Source organism: Bombina bombina, chromosome 1, assembly GCF_027579735.1.
Source record: "Bombina bombina isolate aBomBom1 chromosome 1, aBomBom1.pri, whole genome shotgun sequence".
In the NCBI taxonomy this organism is placed as follows: Eukaryota; Metazoa; Chordata; class Amphibia; order Anura; family Bombinatoridae; genus Bombina; species Bombina bombina.
Genome location: NC_069499.1, coordinates 1261556176 through 1261579392, shown reverse-complemented (window position 1 = coordinate 1261579392; position 23217 = coordinate 1261556176).

Sequence of the window (23217 nt, the reverse complement as noted above, 5' to 3'; positions counted from 1 at the left end):
GTCTTTATTTAAATGATCTAGTTTATTAAATATTACTCTTTGTCTTTCCTTAAATTCCATTTCATCTTTCATTCCTTTTAGTTTCTCTTTGAGATTGAGAATCTATTTAGGGATATTGTCTCTTAGGGAGGTGTATGATATTCATCTCCTAGCGCACACTATTCCTTTTTCTATAAACCTATTAACCCCTAAACTGTCAGCCCCCCACATTGCTACTACTATAATTAAACTATTAACCCCTAAACTGTCGGCCCCCCACATCGCAACACACTAAAATAAACTATTAACCCCTAAACCTAACTATCCCCTATGCTTTAAATTAAATTTACAATATAAATATCTTAAAATAAAAAAAAACTTGTGAAATAAAAAAAACTAAGATTAAACTATACATAAAGCTAACATAACTATTTTAATAAAATAAAATAAAAATAAAAAAACCTAAATTACAAAACAAAACATAACACTATGAAAAAATTTTAAAAAAATCTAACATTACCAAAAAAAACACTAAAATGTACAGAGAATAAAAAAACACTAAGATTACAAAAAACAATAAACAAAATTAAGCAAAATAATAAAAATGAAACCTAATCTAATAGCCCTATAAAAACAAAAAAGCCACCCCAAAATAAAAACACCCCCTAATCTATCAATAAACTACTAATAGCCCTTAAAATGGCCTAAATTAAACAGCTCTTTTAAATAATAAAATTACAAAGTCCCCACTAAAAGTAACTCCTCCAACCAACCAACCAACCCCCGAAAATAAAAAACCCTAAGTCTAAAAAAAACCTAAGCTAGCCATTGCCCCTAAAGGGGCATTTGTATGGGCATTGCCCTTAAAAGGGCAATCAGCTTTTTTGTGCCCATTAAAATAAAAAAGCCTTAATCTAAACCCCCCCCCCAAAAAAAAAAAGACCTAATACTAACCTCAGAAAATCTACTCATAGTTGCAGGCGGCGACATCTTCATCGTGGGGCATCTTCTATCTTCAACCCGGTGGTGCGGAGCTGTGGCAGCACAGAGCTGACCAGGACCGGCAGTGGCGACGACGACATCCAGCATGCTGACCAGGGCCGGCAGCGACGACGATGACATCCAGCGTGAAGCCTCCTCTTCATGCTATCACTGTCGCACACTGAAGCTTGAATGCAAGGTACCTCTTTTATATTAAGGTACCGTTTCATTCCAATTGGCGGAAAAATTCATATCAGCCAATAGGATGAGAGCTGCTTAAATTCTATTGGCTGTTTTTAACTTTCATAATTTAGTGTTTGTTTGTTTTTGTAATGTTAGGTTTGTTTTTTTCTCGTAGAATTGTTTAATATTGTAATTTAGGTTTTTTTCATTTTTAGTTTATTTTTTATTTTTAAATAGTAATGTTATGTTAATTTATAGTTAAATCTTAGGTTTTTTTTTATTTCACAGGTAAGTTTTTATTTATTTTAAGGAAGTTATATTGTAATTTTAATTTAAAGTTGGGGAGGTTTAGGCTTAGGGGTTAATAGTTTAATTTAGTGTTTTGCGATGTTGGGGGCCAGCGGTTTAGGGGTAATAGTTTTAGTTTAGTATTATCGATGTGGAGGGCCGGCGGTTTAGGGGTTAATAGATCTATTTTTAGCAGTAGCGATGTGGGGGGCTGGCGGGTTAGGGGTTATTAGGTTTTTAATAGTAGAAGCGTTGTGGGGGGCTGGCGGTTTAGGGGTTAATAGGTTTATTTAGTGTTAGTATTTAGGGGTTAATACGTTTAATATAGTATTTGCGATTCAGGGGCAGTTTAGGGGTTAATAGTGTAGTTTATGGGTGTTAGTGTACTTTGTAACATTTTTGTTACTACTGGGCCCAGATAGTGGAATGGGTCGTGGCGGAATAAGCTATAATGCTAGCATAATAGCAGGACCGCACAACCTGTAATACAGGCGCTATGAAAATCCTGCACTCAAAAGCCATTTTTTGAGTGCAGAATGGAGAGCTGTGTAAAAGCTAAAATGCTAGCGGTATAGCTGTACTGCCGCAACTTGTAATACGGGAGACCTGCATATTCCACGCGCAATAGCCGTACCGCAAAACGTGTAATTTTGCTGATTAAAAATAAATATTGTAAAAAAACAATATATTAATAGAAAAATGGTGGCCAATATGCCCATCATGCCAACATACAGCTGGCATTCAGATGGTTTAGCAGTGGTGCGATTGGAAACAGATTGCAATAGGTTACTATAAAAGTCATTGTGCTCTCCCATTTTAAAGTCCAGTCATGAAGACGCCTGTACTGTCAATGACAAACACAGCAGCGCAAGTGTGACTTAGAAGCAATTCAAATAAAAAACGATTACTACACACCGTTTGCAGATATTGGGATCCTTGCTTTTAGTTGGGATTAGAAAATGTGAATGACAGTATGAGAAAAAGCCAAAGCCACACTACTGTGATCAGAATTAATTGAAAAGTGGCCAGAAAAATAGCTGTAAAATCCTCAGCTAATAGATTGTGATTGAATTCTAAGATTGATAAGACAAATATGGCAGTAATGCCGGCAGAGGCTAATACTATTCATGTTTTTATCTGAAATGTGCAAAAATCATACAAACAAGAAAAATATGGATTTAGGTATGCAGGACTTATAAGTGGAATAAAAGTGAGGCAAGAAAATGATGCAATAAACTCTATGCGGCCGAATTATCAAATGTCTGTCGGACTTGATCCGTCAGTGCGGATCAGGTCCCACAGACATCGCTGAATGCGGAGAGCAATACGCTCTCTGTATTCAGCATTGGACCAGCAGCTCACAAGAGCTGCTGGTGCAACGCAGCCCCCTGCAGACTCGTGGCCAATCAGTTGCCAGCAGGGGGTGTCAGTCAACCCGATCGTACTCGATCGTGTTGAATTGTGGCAATTCCTGCCCACCTCATCAAAGCCGGCGGACAGGGTTATGGAGCTGCGGTCTTTAGATCGCTGCTTCATAACTGCTGTTTCTGGCGAGTCTGAAGACTCTCCAGAAACATGGGCCCACAAGCTCCGTTCAGAGCTTGATAAATGGGCCTCTATATCCCTTTAAGCTTATTGATGTGCTTCAAGTAAGATGCGCTAATTCCTTAATAGGAGTTGTATTACTTTACCTGCCAGAGAAGGCTGCACTGTTTAAATAGCCCTGTGAACCTATTTGGTTGTAAAAAATAGCTCTCTTTTGCAGCTTTTAAACCTTATTCTGATTCCTAATTGGTTAAAAAATGAAGTATGTTGCTAGATAAAATGGGACAATGAGAAAAAACATAATTTATGCTTACCTGATAAATTCCTTTCTTCTGTTGTGTGATCAGTCCACGGGTCATCATTACTTCTGGGATATAACTCCTCCCCAACAGGAAATGCAAGAGGATTCACCCAGCAGAGCTGCATATAGCTCCTCCCCTCTACGTCAGTCCCAGTCATTCGACCAAGAATCAACGAGAAAGGAGTAACCAAGGGTGAAGTGGTGACTGGAGTATAATTTAAAAGATATTTACCTGCCTTAAAACAGGGCGGGCCGTGGACTGATCACACAACAGAAGAAAGGAATTTATCAGGTAAGCATAAATTATGTTTTCTTCTGTTATGTGTGATCAGTCCACGGGTCATCATTACTTCTGGGATACCAATACCAAAGCAAAAGTACACGGATGACGGGAGGGATAGGCAGGCTCATTATACAGAAGGAACCACTGCCTGAAGAACCTTTCTCCCAAAAATAGCCTCCGAAGAAGCAAAAGTGTCAAATTTGTAAAATTTGGAAAAAGTATGAAGCGAAGACCAAGTTGCAGCCTTGCAAATCTGTTCAACAGAGGCCTCATTCTTAAAGGCCCAAGTGGAAGCCACAGCTCTAGTGGAGTGAGCTGTAATTCTTTCAGGAGGCTGCTGTCCAGCAGTCTCATAGGCTAAACGTATTATGCTACGAAGCCAAAAAGAGAGAGAGGTAGCAGAAGCTTTTTGACCTCTCCTCTGTCCAGAGTAAACGACAAACAAGGAAGAAGTTTGGCGAAAATCTTTAGTTGCCTGCAAGTAGAACTTGAGGGCACGAACTACATCCAGATTGTGTAAAAGACGTTCCTTCTTTGAAGAAGGATTTGGACACAAGGATGGGACAACAATCTCTTGATTGATGTTCCTGTTAGTGACTACCTTAGGTAAGAACCCAGGTTTAGTACGCAGAACTACCTTGTCTGAGTGAAAAATCAGATAAGGGGAATCACAATGTAAGGCTGATAACTCAGAGACTCTTCGAGCCGAGGAAATAGCCATTAAAAACAGAACTTTCCAAGATAACATTTTTATATCAATGGAATGAAGGGGTTCAAACGGAACACCCTGTAAAACGTTAAGAACTAAGTTTAAACTCCATGGTGGAGCAACAGCTTTAAACACAGGCTTGATCCTAGCTAAAGCCTGACAAAAGGACTGGACGTCTGGATTTTCTGACAGACGTCTGTGTAACAAGATGGACAGAGCTGAAATCTGTCCCTTTAATGAACTAGCTGATAAACCCTTTTCTAAACCTTCTTGTCGAAAAGACAATATCCTAGCGATCCTAACCTTACTCCAGGAGTAACCTTTGGATTCGCACCAGTATAGGTATTTCCGCCATATTTTATGGTAAATCCTTCTGGTAACAGGCTTCCTAGCCTGAATCAGGGTATCAATAACCGACTCAGAAAAACCACGTTTTGATAAAATCAAGCGTTCAATTTCCAAGCAGTCAGCTTCAGAGAAGTTAGATTTTGATGTTTGAATGGACCCTGTATCAGAAGGTCCTGTCTTAGAGGTAGAGACCAAGGCGGACAGGATGACATGTCCACTAGATCTGCATACCAAGTCCTGCGTGGCCAAGCAGGTGCTATTAGAATTACTGATGCTCTCTCCTGTTTGATTTTGGCAATCAATCGAGGAAGCAGCGGGAAGGGTGGAAACACATAAGCCATCCTGAAGTTCCAAGGTGCTGTCAAAGCATCTATCAGAACTGCTCCCGGATCCCTGGATCTGGACCCGTAGCGAGGAAGTTTGGCGTTCTGGCGAGACGCCATGAGATCTATCTCTGGTTTGCCCCAACGTCGAAGTATTTGGGCAAAGACCTCCGGATGAAGTTCCCACTCCCCCGGATGAAGAGTCTGGCGACTCAAGAAATCCGCCTCCCAGTTCTCCACTCCCGGGATGTGGATTGCTGACAGGTGGCAAGAGTGAGACTCTGCCCAGCGAATTATCTTTGATACTTCCATCATTGCTAGGGAGCTTCTTGTCCCTCCCTGATGGTTGATGTAAGCTACAGTCGTGATGTTGTCCGACTGAAACCTGATGAACCCCCGAGTTATTAACTGGGGCCAAGCCAGAAGGGCATTGAGAACTGCTCTCAATTCCAGAATGTTTATTGGAAGGAGACTCTCCTCCTGATTCCATAGTCCCTGAGCCTTCAGAGAATTCCAGACAGCGCCCCAACCTAGTAGGCTGGCGTCTGTTGTTACAATTGTCCAGTCTGGCCTGCTGAATGGCATCCCCCTGGACAGGTGTGGCCGATGAAGCCACCATAGAAGAGAATTTCTGGTCTCTTGATTCAGATTCAGAGTAGGGGACAAATCTGAGTAATCCCCATTCCACTGACTTAGCATGCATAATTGCAGCGGTCTGAGGTGTAGGCGTGCAAAAGGTACTATGTCCATTGCCGCTACCATTAAGCCGATCACCTCCATGCATTGAGCTACTGACGGGTGTTGAATGGAATGAAGGACGCGGCATGCATTTTGAAGTTTTGTTAACCTGTCTTCTGTCAGGTAAATCTTCATTTCTACAGAATCTATAAGAGTCCCCAAGAATGGAACTCTTGTGAGAGGAAAGAGAGAACTCTTCTTTTCGTTCACTTTCCATCCATGCGACCTTAGAAATGCCAGAACTAACTCTGTATGAGACTTGGCAGTTTGAAAGCTTGAAGCTTGTATTAGAATGTCGTCTAGGTACGGAGCTACCGAAATCCCTCGCGGTCTTAGTACCGCTAGAAGGGCACCCAGAACCTTTGTGAAGATTCTTGGAGCCGTAGCCAATCCGAATGGAAGAGCTACAAACTGGTAGTGCCTGTCTAAGAAGGCAAACCTTAGATACCGGTGATGATCTTTGTGGATCGGTATGTGAAGGTAAGCATCCTTTAAATCCACTGTGGTCATGTACTGACCCTCTTGGATCATGGGTAAGATTGTCCGAATAGTTTCCATTTTGAACGATGGAACTCTTAGGAATTTGTTTAGAGTCTTTAAATCTAAGATTGGCCTGAAAGTTCCCTCTTTTTTGGGAACCACAAACAGGTTTGAGTATAACCCTTGTCCTTGTTCCGACCACGGAACCGGATGGATCACTCCCATTGTTAACAGATCTTGTACGCAGCGTAGAAACGCTTCTTTCTTTATCTGGTTTGTTGACAACCTTGACAGATGAAATCTCCCTCTTGGGGGAGATAATTTGAAGTCTAGAAGGTATCCCTGAGATATGATCTCTAGTGCCCAGGGATCCTGAACATCTCTTGCCCAGGCCTGGGCGAAGAGAGAGAGTCTGCCCCCTACTAGATCCGGTCCCGGATCGGGGGCTCTCGGTTCATGCTGTCTTTGGGGCAGCAGCAGGTTTCCTGGCCTGCTTGCTTTTGTTCCAGGACTGGTTAGGCTTCCAGCCTTGCCTGTAACGAGCAACAGCTCCTTCCTGTTTTGGTGCAGTGGAGGTTGATGCTGCTCCAGTTTTGAAATTCCGAAAGGGACGAAAATTAGACTGTCTAGCCTTAGCTTTGGCCTTGTCTTGAGGTAGGGCGTGGCCCTTACCTCCCGTAATGTCAGCGATAATTTCTTTCAAACCGGGCCCGAATAAGGACTGCCCCTTGAAAGGTATATTAAGTAATTTGGACTTAGAAGTAACATCAGCTGACCAGGATTTTAGCCACAGTGCCCTGCGTGCCTGTATGGCGAATCCTGAGTTCTTAGCCGTAAGTTTGGTTAAATGTACTACGGCCTCCGAAATGAAAGAATTAGCTAGTTTAAGGACTCTAAGCCTGTCCGTAATGTCGTCTAGCGTAGAGGAACTAAGGTTCTCTTCAAGCGACTCAATCCAAAATGCTGCCGCAGCCGTAATCGGCGCGATACATGCAAGGGGTTGTAATATAAAACCTTGTTGAACAAACATTTTCTTAAGGTAACCCTCTAATTTTTTATCCATTGGATCTGAGAAAGCACAGCTATCCTCCACCGGGATAGTGGTACGCTTAGCTAAAGTAGAAACTGCTCCCTCCACCTTGGGGACCGTTTGCCATAAGTCCCGAGTTGTGGCGTCTATTGGAAACATCTTTCTAAATATTGGAGGGGGTGAGAACGGCACACCGGGTCTATCCCACTCCTTAGTAACAATTTCAGTTAGTCTCTTAGGTATAGGAAAAACGTCAGTACTCGCCGGTACCGCAAAGTATTTATCCAACCTACACAGTTTCTCTGGTATTGCAACAGTGTTACAATCGTTGAGAGCTGCTAAGACCTCCCCTAGTAGTACACGGAGGTTCTCCAATTTAAATTTAAAATTTGAAATATCTGAGTCCAATCTGTTTGGATCAGAACCGTCACCCACAGAATGAAGCTCTCCGTCCTCATGCTCTGCGAGCTGTGACGCAGTATCAGACATGGCCCTAGCATTGTCAGCGCACTCTGTTCTCACCCCAGAGTGATCACGCTTGCCTCTTAGTTCAGGTAATTTAGACAAAACTTCAGTCATAACAGTAGCCATATCTTGTAATGTTATCTGTAATGGCCGCCCAGATGTACTAGGCGCCAAAATATCACGCACCTCCCGGGCGGGAGATGCAGGTACTGTCGCGTGAGGCGAGTTAGTCGGCATAACTCTCCCCTCGCTGTTTGGTGAAATTTGTTCACATTGTACAGATTGACTTTTATTTAAAGTAGCATCAATACAGTTAGTACATAAATTTCTATTGGGCTCCACCTTGGCATTGGAACAAATGACACAGATATCTTCCTCTGAGTCAGACATGTTTAACACACTAGCAAAAAAAAAACTTACAACTTGGTTATAATCTTTTTTTAGCAAAAAAACGCACTGTGCCTCAAAGAGGTACTAACGATTAAATGACAGTTGAAATAATGAACTGAAAAACAGTTATTGCATCAAACTTTAAAACAACACAACTTTTAGCAAAGGTTTGTTCCCATTAGTAAAAAAAAACAACACTAATTAAATTTGTACATAAGAAAACAAAACAACGTTTTTTATACACAGTCACTATAAGAATTCTCACAGCTCTGCTGAGAGAATTTACCTCCCTTCAAAGAAGTTTGAAGACCCCTGAGATCTGTCAGAGATGAACCGGATCATGCAGGAAATATAAAAGTAGCTGACTGGAATTTTTTGATGCGTAGCAAAGAGCGCCAAAAACGGCCCCTCCCTCTCCCACACAGGAGTGAAGAGAAACGAAACTGTCACAATTAAAGCAGAAAACTGCCAAGTGGAAAATAATGCCCAAATATTTATTCACACAGTACCTCAGCAATGTAAACGATTCTACATTCCAGCAAAAACGTTTAACATGAGAATAGTTATTAAAAGGATTAGTGACCTTTAACACAGTAGTTCCGGTGAAATACCATCCCCAGAATACTGAAGTGTATACATACATGTCATTTTAACGGTATGGCAGGCTTTTCTCATCAATTCCATTCAGAAAATAAAAACTGCCACATACCTCAATGCAGATTCATCTGCCCGCTGTCCCCTGATCTGAAGCCTTTACCTCCCTCAGATGGTCGAGAACAGCAATATGATCTTAACGACTCCGGTTAAAATCATAGTAAAAAATCTCTGTCAGATTCTTCCTCAAACTCTGCCAGAGAAGTAATAACACGCTCCGGTGCTATTTTAAAATAACAAACTTTTGATTGAAGTCATAAAAACTAAGTATAATCACCATAGTCCTCTCACACATCCTATCTAGTCGTTGGGTGCAAGAGAATGACTGGGACTGACGTAGAGGGGAGGAGCTATATGCAGCTCTGCTGGGTGAATCCTCTTGCATTTCCTGTTGGGGAGGAGTTATATCCCAGAAGTAATGATGACCCGTGGACTGATCACACATAACAGAAGAAAAGGACAGCAATTACTTTCAGATGAGTCGTGCGTATGCAGAAGTTTACCAGACTTCGGATACGTTTTTGGTATTGTAATGTGTAGCAGTAAATATAGTCTTTCCATGCCTATTTAAATAATTTAAGAATTATTATGGTAACATGACCAAGAGTATCCTGAAATATCATAGAGTTATTATAATACTTGCAAATGGGACTTGGAGAGAATAATACCCTCTCCTTATCAGTGATGGAAACTTTTTGCCAAAAATCTTCTCTTCCATATCTTGAAACCCCCATTGACGGAAACCTCATTACAAAGGCAGGAAAGAACATCAAACAAAGCAGTTTGGCAGCTACATGTATCCAAAAAGTGACTGTCAGAGTTCAAAGGAAAGTACATTATTAAGAAGGTAACATGTGGCAGGATCCTTCTTTTTTAATGTCTTCATACCTTTTTGTTAAGTAAAAAAATGGCTCATTTTAAAAATATTAAGAACATTGTAATTATAGCTTAAAATCAAAGGTCATCAAGCGGGCATTAGTGTTTAAAGGATCTATGCTTTGTTTGTTTGAAGGTCAGACATCACTAAGGAACTGTAGACATTCCCCAATGCTAAACAGCAAAACTTTACAACAGTTACACATTTATTTAATCTATCAAAACTATTATTAAGATGGACAAAATAGGAACCACTATGAGATTATAATAATGCTAAACAGCTTCAACTTCAGCTTCAGTTTTTCAAGCAAAACAATACCCCCACACACACACATATACAGTATATATGTGTGTATTTATATTTATATTATTGAACACAAGAAATAAAGATCTCCTACAAACACTACACCCCTAGAATAAAATAAATAAACACAAATTGTAAAATACAGACACCTAAAATTCCTAATTTACATTTTTGTAATCTTTAGGGCTTCGTGTCTTGATAAAGGTTATCCGGGGTTAGAGGGTGCTTAAGGGGGGGCTGTGTTAGATTCTGTAGCGAGATGTTATGGGGATTTCTTTGGTAGGTGGATTGTGTAGGGGGATGTTTAAGTGTTGAGGCACTGTAGTAAGGGGATGGTGTTGAGGCTGCTTAAATTGGAAGGTTAACGTGATACTGGGAATCAAGTAAGGAGATGTTTAATTGCTAAGGGAATTATGGTAGAGAGTATTGTGTAGGAGATACTCCTTAAGTGCCAAGGTTTACTGTGGTAGGAGTGATTGTGCATAGTGGTGCAGTAGATTGGAGGGTTACTGTGGTAGGGAGATTATTTACGACATGCTAAAAGGGATACTAAACACAATGTTTTTCTTTAATGATTCAGATAGAGCATGCAATTGTAATTAACTTTATAATTTACTCCTATTACAGTTTTTTTTCCGTTCTCTTGCTATCTGAAAAGCAGGAATGTAAAGCTTATGAGCCGGCCCATTTTTGGTTCAACACCTGGGTACCGCTTGTTGATTGGTGGGTAAATGTAGTTACCAATAAGCAAGCACTATCCAGCAGGCTGAACCAAAAATGGGCCGGTTCCTAAGTTTTAAATTTCTTCTCTTTAAATAAAGATAGCAAGAGAATGAAGAAAAATTGATAATAGGAGTAAATTAGAAAGTTGCTTACAATTGCATGCTCTATCTGAATCATTAAAGAACAAATAGGGGTTTATTGTCCCTTTAAATAGACATGAAACCCTAGGTTTCTCATTTGTGATTCTGATAAAGCATACAATTTGAAACAACTTTCCAATTTCTTCTAAAATCTAATTTGCTTAGTTCTCTTGGTATCATTTGTTTAAATACATACATAGGTAGGCTCAGGAGGTGGGAGCTAACTGCTGATTAGTGACTGCCAATATATACCTCTTGTCATTGGCTTACTGATGTGTTCAACTAGCGCCTAGAGTGCATTGATGATCCTTCAGCAAAGTATACCAAGAGAATAAAGTTAAAGTGACAATACAAGTCAAATGGAAAGTTGTTTAACCCTTTGAGTGCTAAGCACTTTCCCACCTGGGTGCTAAGCTTTTTTAATGTTTTTTTTTTTTTTAAACTTTTTTTTTTAACTTTTTTTTATTTTTTTTCAATGGCGGGTCTTGGGGGTCTGTAGCTGCTTAGATGCCTGAGATACAGGCTTCTAAGCAGCATGACCCTGCTCCTATACTTAACATTGTTAAGTATAAATAAAGTTGCGCGGTGACGTCATCACGTTATTGCGCGTGATGTCACCATGCAAACGGGAAACCCCGGTGATGTCTGTCACTCTATAGGCACGATTGCAGGGGCAGGAGCGGGTGGGAGCCCCCAGATCTCCCTCAAGGTGGGAGAGTGCTAGTGACGGCTCTGAGTCGTCATTAGCACCAGAGTGGGAAATTCTATGACGGCTCAGAGCCGTCATTAGCATTCAAAGGGTTAAAAATATATGATTTTTTTCATGTCCCTTTAAGTGTTTGTGGGGTTCTGTGGTTGGTGTGATAATGTAAGAGATGCTTCAGTGTTTGGAGCTAATGTACGGGGGGGGGGAGATCATGTTAGGGGATAGCTCAGGGGTAGCAGAGAACCTAGGTTCTAGCAGTTGATTGGTGGCTGCATATATATACCAATCGTCATTGGCTCACAGATGTGTTCAGTTAGAAACCATTAGTGCATTGCTGCTCCTTCAACAAATGATACCAAGAAAATGAAACAAAATTTGATAATAGAAGTAAATTAGAAAGTTGTTTAAAATTGTATTCTCTATCTGAATCATGAAAGAACATTTTTGGGTTTCATGTCCCTTTAGGTGTTGGTTGGTACTGTATGGAAGATTGCATAGGAGGATACTTAAAGGGACAGTCAAGTCAAAATTAAACTTTCATAACTCAGATAGGACATGCAATTTTAAACAACTTTCCAATTTACTTTTATCTTCAAACTTGGTTTGTTTTCTTGGTATTATTTGTTGAAAGCTAAACCTAGGTAGGCTCATATGCTAATTTCTAAGCCGTTGAAGGCCACCTCTTATCTCAGTGCATTTTGACAGTTTTTGAGAGTTAGGCAGTACTAGTTAATGTTGCTATATATATATATATATATATATATATATATATATATATATATATAAATAAAACATTGTGCTCACTCCCATGGAGTTATTTATGAGTCAACACTGATTGGCTAAAATGCAAGTCTGTCAAAAGAACTGAAATAAGGGAGCAGTCTGCAGAGGCTTATATACAAGGTAATCACAGAGTTAAAAATTGTATTAATATAACATTGTTGGTTATGCAAAGCTTGGGAATGGGTAATAAAGGGATTAGCTATCTTTAAATGTTTTAAAATCCTGCAGTAGACTGTCCCTTTGAGTATTTGAGGGGATTGCTGCCAGAAGGACTGTGTATAAGATGGTGTTTAATGTACTACTATTGTGATATTGTGGTGCTTGGATTATGTAATGTGGTCATGGAGGGGTCAGGAATGGGCTAGTAGGTTTGGTTCAGTTAGGATAAAAGCACATGGGGGCAGCGGCAACTTTGGAGCAGCTGGAACAACTGGATTTATTTGCAGCAGGGTATGGCTTTGGTTAGTCGTTATTGTGGAGAGGGAGGTTACAATTATGGTTAACAGCAGTGAGGTTAGATTGTGGTTATGATATATAATTATATATGTGTGTTTGTGTGTACATATGTATGTGTGTGTGTGTACATATGTATGTGTGTGTGTGTACATATGTATGTGTGTGTGTGTACATATGTATGTGTGTACATATGTATGTGAATGTGTACATATGTATGTGTGTGTACATATGTATGTGTGTGTGTGTACATATGTATATGTGTGTGTACATATGTATATGTGTATACATATGTATGTGTGTGTACATATGTATGTGTATGTGTGTGTACATATGTATGTGTGTGTGTACATATGTATGTGTGTGTGTACATATGTATGTGTGTGTATACATATGTATGTGTATGTGTGTGTACATATGTATGTGTGTGTACATATGTATGTGTCAGTGTACATATGTATGTGTGTGTACATATGTATGTGTGTGTGTACATATGTATGTGTGTGTACATATGTATGTGTGTGTACATATGTATGTGTGTGTGTACATATGTATGTGTGTGTGTACATATGTATGTGTTATGTATGTGTACATATTTATGTGTGTGTACATATGTATGTGTGTGTACATATGTATGTGTACATATGTATGTGTACATATGTATGTGTGTTTGTACATATGTATGTGTGTGTGTGTACATATGTATGTGTGTGTACATATGTATGTGTGTGTGTGTGTACATATGTATGTGTGTGTACATATGTATGTGTGTGTACATATTTATGTGTATGTGTGTGTACATATGTATGTGTGTGTGTACATATGTATGTGTGTGTACATATGTATGTGTGTGTACATATGTATGTGTGTGTACATATGTATGTTTGTGTACATATGTATGTGTACATATGTATGTGTGTGTACATATGTATGTGTGTGTACATATGTATGTGTACATATGTATGTGTGTGTGTGTACATATGTATGTGTACATATGTATGTGTGTGTTTGTGTACATATGTATGTGTGTATGTGTGTGTACATATGTATGTGTGTGTGTACATATGTATGTGTGTGTACATATGTATGTGTGTGTACATATGTCTGTGTGTGTACATATGTATGTGTATGTGTGTGTACATATGTATGTGTGTGTGTGTACATATGTATGTGTACATATGTATGTGTGTGTGTGTGTACATATGTATGTGTGTACATATGTATGTGTGTGTGTACATATGTATGTGTATTTACATATGTATGTGTGTGTACATATGTACATATGTGTGTGTACATATGTATGTGTTTGTGTACATATGTATGTGTGTGTACATATGTATGTGTGTGTTTGTGTACATATGTATGTGTGTATGTGTGTGTACATATGTATGTGTGTGTGTACATATGTATGTGTGTGTACATATGTATGTGTGTACATATGTATGTGTGTGTGTGTGTGTGTACATATGTATGTGTGTGTACATATGCATGTGTGTGTACATATGTATGTGTGTGTGTACATATGTATGTGTGTGCACATATGTAGTTGTGTGTACATATGTATGTGTGTGTACATATGTATGTGTGTGTACATATGTATGTGTGTGTGTGTACATATGTATGTGTGTGTACATATGTATGTGTGTGTGTACATATGTATGTGTGTGTACATATGTATGTGTGTGTGTGTACATATGTATGTGTGTGTACATATGTATGTGTACATATTTATGTGTGTGTACATATGTATGTGTGTGTACATATGTATGTGTGTACATATGTATGTGTACATATGTATGTGTGTTTGTACATATGTATGTGTGTGTGTACATATGTATGTGTGTGTACATATGTATGTGTGTGTGTGTACATATGTATGTGTGTGTACATATGTATGTGTGTGTACATATTTATGTGTATGTGTGTGTACATATGTATGTGTGTGTGTACATATGTATGTGTGTGTACATATGTATGTGTGTGTACATATGTATGTGTGTGTACATATGTATGTGTACATATGTATGTGTGTGTGTGTACATATGTATGTGTACATATGTATGTGTGTGTGTGTGTACATATGTATGTGTACATATGTATGTGTGTGTTTGTGTACATATGTATGTGTGTATGTGTGTGTACATATGTATGTGTGTGTGTACATATGTATGTGTGTGTACATATGTATGTGTGTGTACATATGTCTGTGTGTGTACATATGTATGTGTATGTGTGTGTACATATGTATGTGTGTGTGTGTACATATGTATGTGTACATATGTATGTGTGTGTGTACATATGTATGTGTGTACATATGTATGTGTGTGTGTACATATGTATGTGTATTTACATATGTATGTGTGTGTACATATGTATGTGTGTGTACATATGTACATATGTGTGTGTGTACATATGTATGTGTTTGTGTACATATGTATGTGTGTGTACATATGTATGTGTGTGTACATATGTATGTGTGTGTGTACATATGTATGTGTGTGTGTACATATGTATGTGTGTGTACATATGTATGTGTGTGTGTGTACATATGTATGTGTGTGCACATATGTATTTGTGTGTACATATGTATGTGTGTGTACATATGTATGTTTGTGTGTGTGTACATATGTATGTACGTGTGTGTGTACATATGTATGTGTACATATGTTTGTGTATGTGTGTACATTTGTATGTGTATGTACATATGTATGTGTCTGTACATATGTATGTGTACATATGTATGTGTGTGTGTACATATGTATGTGTGTGTGTACATATGTATGTGTGAGTGTACATATGTATGTGTGTGTGTACATATGTGTGTGTGTGTGTGTACATATGTATGTGTGTGTGTGTACATATGTATGTGTGTGTGTATTAATAATAATACATTATATTATTTATCAGGTTCATGGATAAAATGCTTGAAAAATACAAGTCACATTATTTGAGGAGGCAACAATACAAATAAAAATACCAAAATATATAGATAAATTCAAAAATAGTAATAATTAAAAGGACACTGTACCCAAATTTTTTCTTTCGTGATTCAGATAGAGCATGACATTTTAAGCAACTTTCTAAATTACTCCTATTATCAAATTTTCTTCATTCTCTTGGTATCTTTATTTGAAATGCAAGAAAGTAAGTTTAGATGCCGGCCCATTTTTGGTGATCAACCTGGGTTGTTCTTGCTGATTGGTGGATAAACTCATCCACCAATAAAAAAGTGCTGTCCAGAGTTCTGAATAAAAAAAAAAAGCTTAGATGTCTTCTTTTTAAAATAAAGATAGCAAGAGAACAAAGAAAAATTGATAATAAGAATAAATTAGAAAGTGGCTTAAAATTGCATGCTCTATCTGAATCATGAAAGAAAAAAATTGGGTTCAGTGTCCCTTTAAATAAATGCTTCACCTGGAGGGGGGGAGGGCATGAAAATAAAGAATGACATTATAGCTAGCTGTGCACTGCTGTTGCAAGGATTCTTATGTAACCAAACAAAATATTTTTTTTTAATAACTCCTGAGATATACAGTTAATTTCTCTACATAGCATTACATGATGTGTGAGGCATCAATGACTGGATGATCTGTTGCAGAGTATGTCTGATGACTTTAAAGAAGGAAACTGCATCATTTTTCCCATCACAGAAACAAATTACATCATCGTAAACAGAACCAAAGCTAGAAAATAAAGCTACAATAAATAGGTCTGTATCAATCCCAAGAGTCATGCAGTAAAAACAGTACCTTGTTATAATAAATGTTGCATAAATATAAAGCACTGTGGAGGTTAAAACCCCTTGTTAAAGCTCTAGCAGATCCTGTCTCTTCCCTACACCAGTATTGGTTATATGCCTTGTATTTCTATTATAGAGGATCATTCTACCCATGTCAGTGCTTAGAATTGCTAATGAGATGAATAGAGTAATTTAAACCCTAGAGTTGTCTTTGCCACTTATATTTCTGAGCTTCAGTCATCATACACCTATTATAGGCATGGCTTTCAAGATATTTTTGTTTCAGATTGGGTGAGTTGGGGTCAATCATAATCCTTATAGGGATACTTAACCCAATTTTTTTTCTTTCATGATTCACATAGATTATGTACATTTAGCCAGGTGCTGAACCAAAAATGGGCCAGCTTGTAAACTTACATTCCTGCTTTTTCAAAAAAAGATACCAAGATAGAGAACAAAAAAAGATAATAGGAGTAAAGTAGAAAGTTGCTTAAAAATGTATGCTCTATCTGAATCATGAAAGAAAAACTTTCGCCTAGATTACGAGTTTTGCGTTAGAGGCTATGCTCACTGCTCACTTACAGACAGCGCTGGTATTACGGGTTTTTACAACCCAGACAAGAAGTGAGCGTTGAGTAAAATTTTGCTCATTACCGCACTCCAATACCAACGTTGCTTACGTTAGCGGTGAGCTGGTGTAACGTGCTTGTGCTCGATTTCCCCATAGGAATCAACGGGGAGAGCCGGCTGAAAAAAAGTCTAACACCTGAAAAAAAGCAGCGTAAAGCTCCTTAATGCAGCCCCATTGATTCCTATGGGGAAATAAAATTTATGTCTACACCTAACACCCTAACATGAACCCTGAGTCTAAACACCCCTAATCTTACACTTATTAACCCCTAATATGCCGCCCCCGACACCTACATTATATTATTAACCCCTAATCTGCCGCTCCGGACACCGCGCCACCTACATTATACTTATGTACCCGTAATCTGATGCCCCCAACATCGCCGACACCTACATTATATTTATTATCCCCTAATCTGCCTTCCCCAATGTTGTTGCAACCTACCTACACTTCTTAACCCCTAATCTGCAGCCCCCAACGTCGCTGACACTATAATAAACATATTAACCCCTAAACCGCCGCACTCCCGCATCACAAACATTAGTTAAAGATTATTAACCCCTAATCTGCCATCCCTAACATCGCCGCCACTTACCTACATTTATTAACCTCGAATCTGCCGTCCCCAACGTCGCCGCCGCCATTCTAAATGTATTAACCCCTAAACCTAAATCTAACCCTAACACCCCCTAACTTAAATATAATTTAAATAAATATAAATAAAATTACTATAATTAACTAAATTATTCCTATTTAAAACTAAATACTTACCTGTAAAATAAACCCTAAGATAGCTACAATATAACTAATAGTTACATTGTAGCTAGCTTAGGATTTATTTTTATTTTACAGGCAAGTTTTTATTTATTTTAACTAGGTAGAATAGTTACTAAATAGTTATTAACTATTTAATAACTACCTAGATAAAATAAAGACAAATTGACCTGTAAAATAAAACCTAACCTAAGTTTCAATTACACCTAACACTACACTATAATTAAAGGGACATGAAACCCTAAATTTTTCATTCATGATTTGGAAAGAACATGCAATTTTAAACAACTTTCTAATTTAATTCTATTATCTAATTTGTTTTATGCTCTTGATATAATTTGCTGAAAAGCATATCTAGATAGGCTCAGTAGCTGCTGATTGGTTGCTGCACATAGAAGCCTCTTGTGATTGGCTCATTCATCTGCATTGCTTTTTCTTCAACTAAGGATATCTTAAAAAATGAAACAAAATAAACAATAGAAGTAAATTGATTTGTTGTTTAAATTTGTATTCTCTATCTGAATCATGAAAGAAAAAATTTGGGTTTAGTGTCCCTTTAAATTAATTCTCTAAACTAAATACAATTAAATACAATTAAATAAAATTAGCTAAAGTACAAAAAAAACAAACACTAAATTACAGAAAATAATAAACAAATTACAAGATTTTTAAACTAATTACACCTAATCTAATCCCCCTAAGAAAATAAAAAAGCCACACCAAAATAAAAAAGCCCTACCCTACACTAAATTACAAATAGTCCTTAAAAGGGCCTTTTGCGGGGCATTGCCCCAAAGTAATCAGCTCTTTTACCTGTAAAAAAAATTACAAATCCCCCCGAACATTAAAACCCACCACCCACACAACCAACCCTACTCTAAAACCCACCCAATACCCCCTTAAAAAAAACTAAAACTAACCCCTTGAAGATCACCTTACCGGAAGAAGTCTTCACCCAACCGGGCCAAAGTCCTTAATGAATCCGGCAGAAGTGGTCCTCCACATGGGCAGAAGTCTTCATCCAGACGGCATCTTCAATCTTTATCCGTACGGCGAGGGTCCATCTTCAAGACATCCGATGTGGAGCATCCTCTTCTTTCCACGGCGACTGAAGAATGAAGGTACTTTTAAGTGACGTCATCCAAGATGGCATCCCTTCAATTCCGATTGGCTGATATCAGCCAATTGGAATTAAGGTAGAAAAAATCCTATTGGCTGATGCAATCAGCCAATAGGATTGACCTGGCATTCTATTGGCTGATTGGAACAGCCAATAGAATTCCAGCTCAATCCTATTGGCTGATTGGATCCGCCAATAGGATTGAAGTTCAATCCTATTGGCTGATTTCATCAGTTTAGGGGTTAATCGGTTTAGGGGTTAATAGGTAGTTTATGGGTGTTAGTGTACTTTTTAGCACTTTAGTTAAGAGTTTTATGCTACGGCGTGGTAGTGTAAAACTCTTATCTACTGACTTTAAAATGCGGTACCAGGCTTGACAGGAGAGGGTGTACCGCTCACTTTTTGGCAGACTAATAATACCGGCGCTATGCAAGTCCCATTGAAAAAAGAAGATATGCAATTTACGTAAGTGGATTTGCGGTATTTCCAAGTCTGGAAAAAAAAGTGAGCGGTACACCTGTACCTTCAAGACTCGTAATACCAGCGGGCTTGCAATCTAGCCGATAGGGTCTAGTATCCCTTTAAGAAAAATGTATTTAATGATTTTCTACAGAATCTCACATGCAAAGCCAATAGGGATTTTTGTAGATTAATAATTTGATATGTTTTTCTAAAGGTTCGATCCAATTGTTCAATCTCACATCAGTCTCACTGTGCCCAAGTAAATAACATTTTACTCGATTGTATTGCCAATGTAAAACCTGGTGGATACAAACATATAGCACTAAAGAACCAATTACCAGGAGGTATATATGAGTGGCCTCCATTTTGAATTACTTTTGAACAGGAGTGTTGGTTACCTGGTAATTAAATTCTGACAGTTGCTGCAGAGGTATAAGACTGTCTCCCGAAACAGATAATGTTGATGGTTCGCAAGTTATCATCATAAGACAATAACCAAATCACATAGGAAATAACTAAGAAAAAAATACAGTTTTCTGTTTCAATTTCTTCATTAACTGTATTGTTAGGTATAAATATGTACAAAATGTTTATTTTATCTTTGATTTAAAGGGATATTGCATACCAAAAAATATAAAGACAGAGCTGCAAGTAAACATTTTGCATGAAAAAAAGGTTATATAACATATTGTGCAAAACTGAAATACCGTACATGCTTGTTTACCAACTTGATATAATAACATGTTTAAATATAATTTTATAAAGAGAAGAGAAGGGAAAAAAAGTAATTAATCAAATGTATCTTTAAGGTTTAATAACTTAATGTCCAAACAAATATTAATGATATTTGTATTCCTTTTCTGCAAAAAAATTCTTTACCTGGATTTCTATTACAACATAATGTTGGCATAGTACAGGACATATAGCGAAATATAGGCACAGATAAGTCACAATGTAGAGCTTACTATGGACCAGGAATGTGGGTTTTACCTGCAGTACATCTCTAATTACTTTCTTAAGTCCAATTAAATGACACCAAACTGAATACAAGTTTGAAACTCCTGATAATATTTAGCATAACCCCATAATGTGTTGCAGGCCTCGTTTTATTTAAAAGCTTTATAACACAGCACATAAAGAAATGATATTCTACATATGTTTGCAAGCATGAATGCACCTAGTGAATTGGGCTTCCGAAACAATTTCCTAGGCGAGGAATCTGCTGTATTTGCTTTTCTTTAAGTAGGGACACAATGATTGCATTGACTTCACATCAAATAGCTGCAAGTGAGGAAAAGGAACACGCAAGGATACAAACACACTAGAAAGAAACTCAAGTTCGAGATGTAAACAAAAGATGGGTGGTAACTCCCCCCAGTGCACTCTTTTTGACAGCCAGTGGCGGCAGTGATGAATTTGTAAAGTTATCTAATTTTCCACTGTTTTAATTAAAAGCCTGGGCTCTGAGAACTAACAGCTGTATTTTTTGTACTGCTTTCTGTAGCCTGACAGAGAAAAATTTTGAAGCTAACTGCAGCCAAACTTTCAGCTTGACTCAAGTAAATGAAACTTCTGGGATTCATAAAGATGTGGCTTGCGGACAGATTGCTGTTTTGGAAATTCTCGCTAGGATTCTCAGCAAATTGGGAAGATTACGAATCACATCCTTTATGCTATTATTAACATAAGCATTTTTTTTTTTCGTGCTACGTCATTGGCCAATGACATAGAATCCTAAAGACCTTGTATTAATCATCACATCACATGAAATATTTGTGAAACTAAACTTGCAAAATCTTGTATTTTTCTAAGCATTTTTGGTAGTGTATTCTATTACCATCAAAATAACGTACTATGTTAACAATTATCAAGATTACAAACTGGCATTTGTTGTAGAGAGTTTGCACATTAATGTTGTTTCCTTAAACCAATCTGAAGGTTTCTTTCAAGCTTACCTCTTGTCAAAATCATAGTGGCGTAAAGACTTTTTATTACAATACAAAAAAAATATTTTTTCCCATTTTGGGTCAGATTAGGAGTGGAGCGGTATTTATTGCTCCCGCTCGTGCACTAACTCCGCTAGAAGTAAGCTTTTTGCTTGCGTCAGATAGTGCTCATATTACAATTTGACAGTTAAAGGTTTTCACTCGCACACCCGATGTATGTAAAAAGCTGAAGTTAAAATATTGCGACCGCGTGAACGTATTCCCCCATAGAATTCAATGGAGTACGAAAAGTGGAAAAACCTAACACCCTACTTGTGCACAAACCTGATCGTATATTCTCAAGTGCACTAATCAAACATGAAAATATGAATATTTCACATTCCAGTGTTCTTTACATAGAAGAATGGCTCTATTTATTTATAAAAACATATTTCTACATATATATCAGATGATATTTTCATACAATATATATCTATACCTAGATGATTATATATAGGTATAGATATATAAAGATATATATAGGAAAATATATTTTAAAATACATAGAACATATTCTGCTATGTGCAGAACATTGGAATGTAAAATGTTTACAGTAAATAAACAATATAACAATTTATTAAACATGAATATTGCATAAATATGCTTTTACATGTTTTCATGTAATTGTATGTGTATATATGTCTGTAAATACATATATACACATACAAATACATAAATACATATGTACACACATATAAACATATATATATATATTTATACACACACACACACACATATATATATATATATATATATATATATATATATACACCCATATACATATTTAAACATGTATATGTATGTATCTCCATGTTAAAGTCCTTTGCAGCCTTATATCTGAGCCCTTATAACTTTTTTGTGCAATATTTTTTTAATAATTTGTATTAGTGTTATTATGAGTGTAACTGTACTTTTAAATGTATTTGTTATGTGTTTTGCCACGCTATCCCAATGCATGTTAAATTCAATAGCGTTTAAGTGATCATGTTTACTTTCAACTTGTAATATGAGCGCTACATCCAACATGCACAAACCACGGCGATAAATCCGATATTGCTTGCACGTAACAGCACGCCACTCGTAATCTGGCCCTTAGTGCATCCTATGTTGTGAGAAGCAATTATTGTCTCTGACTTTTTTTGAGCACAGTGGTGTGTGTTCTTGTGTTTGAGAATAAATTAGTCAATCATTAATCAATTAAACTTAATGAATATATTAGTAAATCAGTAATAAATTAAACTTAATGATTATATTAGTCAATCAGTAATCAATTAAACTCAAAAACTTAAAGGAACCTAAATGCTGAATTTCTTGAAACTGATGCAGCATTGCTGTTAAAAGCTGAGTAGAAAATATCTCATGAACATCAAATGTAAAAAGGACAGATATTGTACTTTAAAATGTTCTCAGTAGCCACATCCCACTGTAAAAGGACTTTAAGCATGCAATCATGATGTTAGTCCCAGGACTTACAAGGGTATATGCATATGGCATGGGCAGACACTGTCACTATTTCCCGCCTCACTTTAAGGAGGTTTACTATGAAATGTTTAAATCAAATTGTTGTGTATATATCACAGAAGAGTAAACGTGGACAAAAAATGTGATATAACAACGATATACTGTATAATACAATATATTGTATAAGGATATATTTTTTATTTGCATCTTCAATAGAAAATATAGTGTATTATGTTCTTAACAATTATCACCATAACATGGAAGCCAAATATTTACTCACATGAATCAGAGCCCAATTTTGCTTATTCAGAAAAGCATTCCATGTGATTTAAGGCACACACACTGCCTTCCCATGTGATCCTA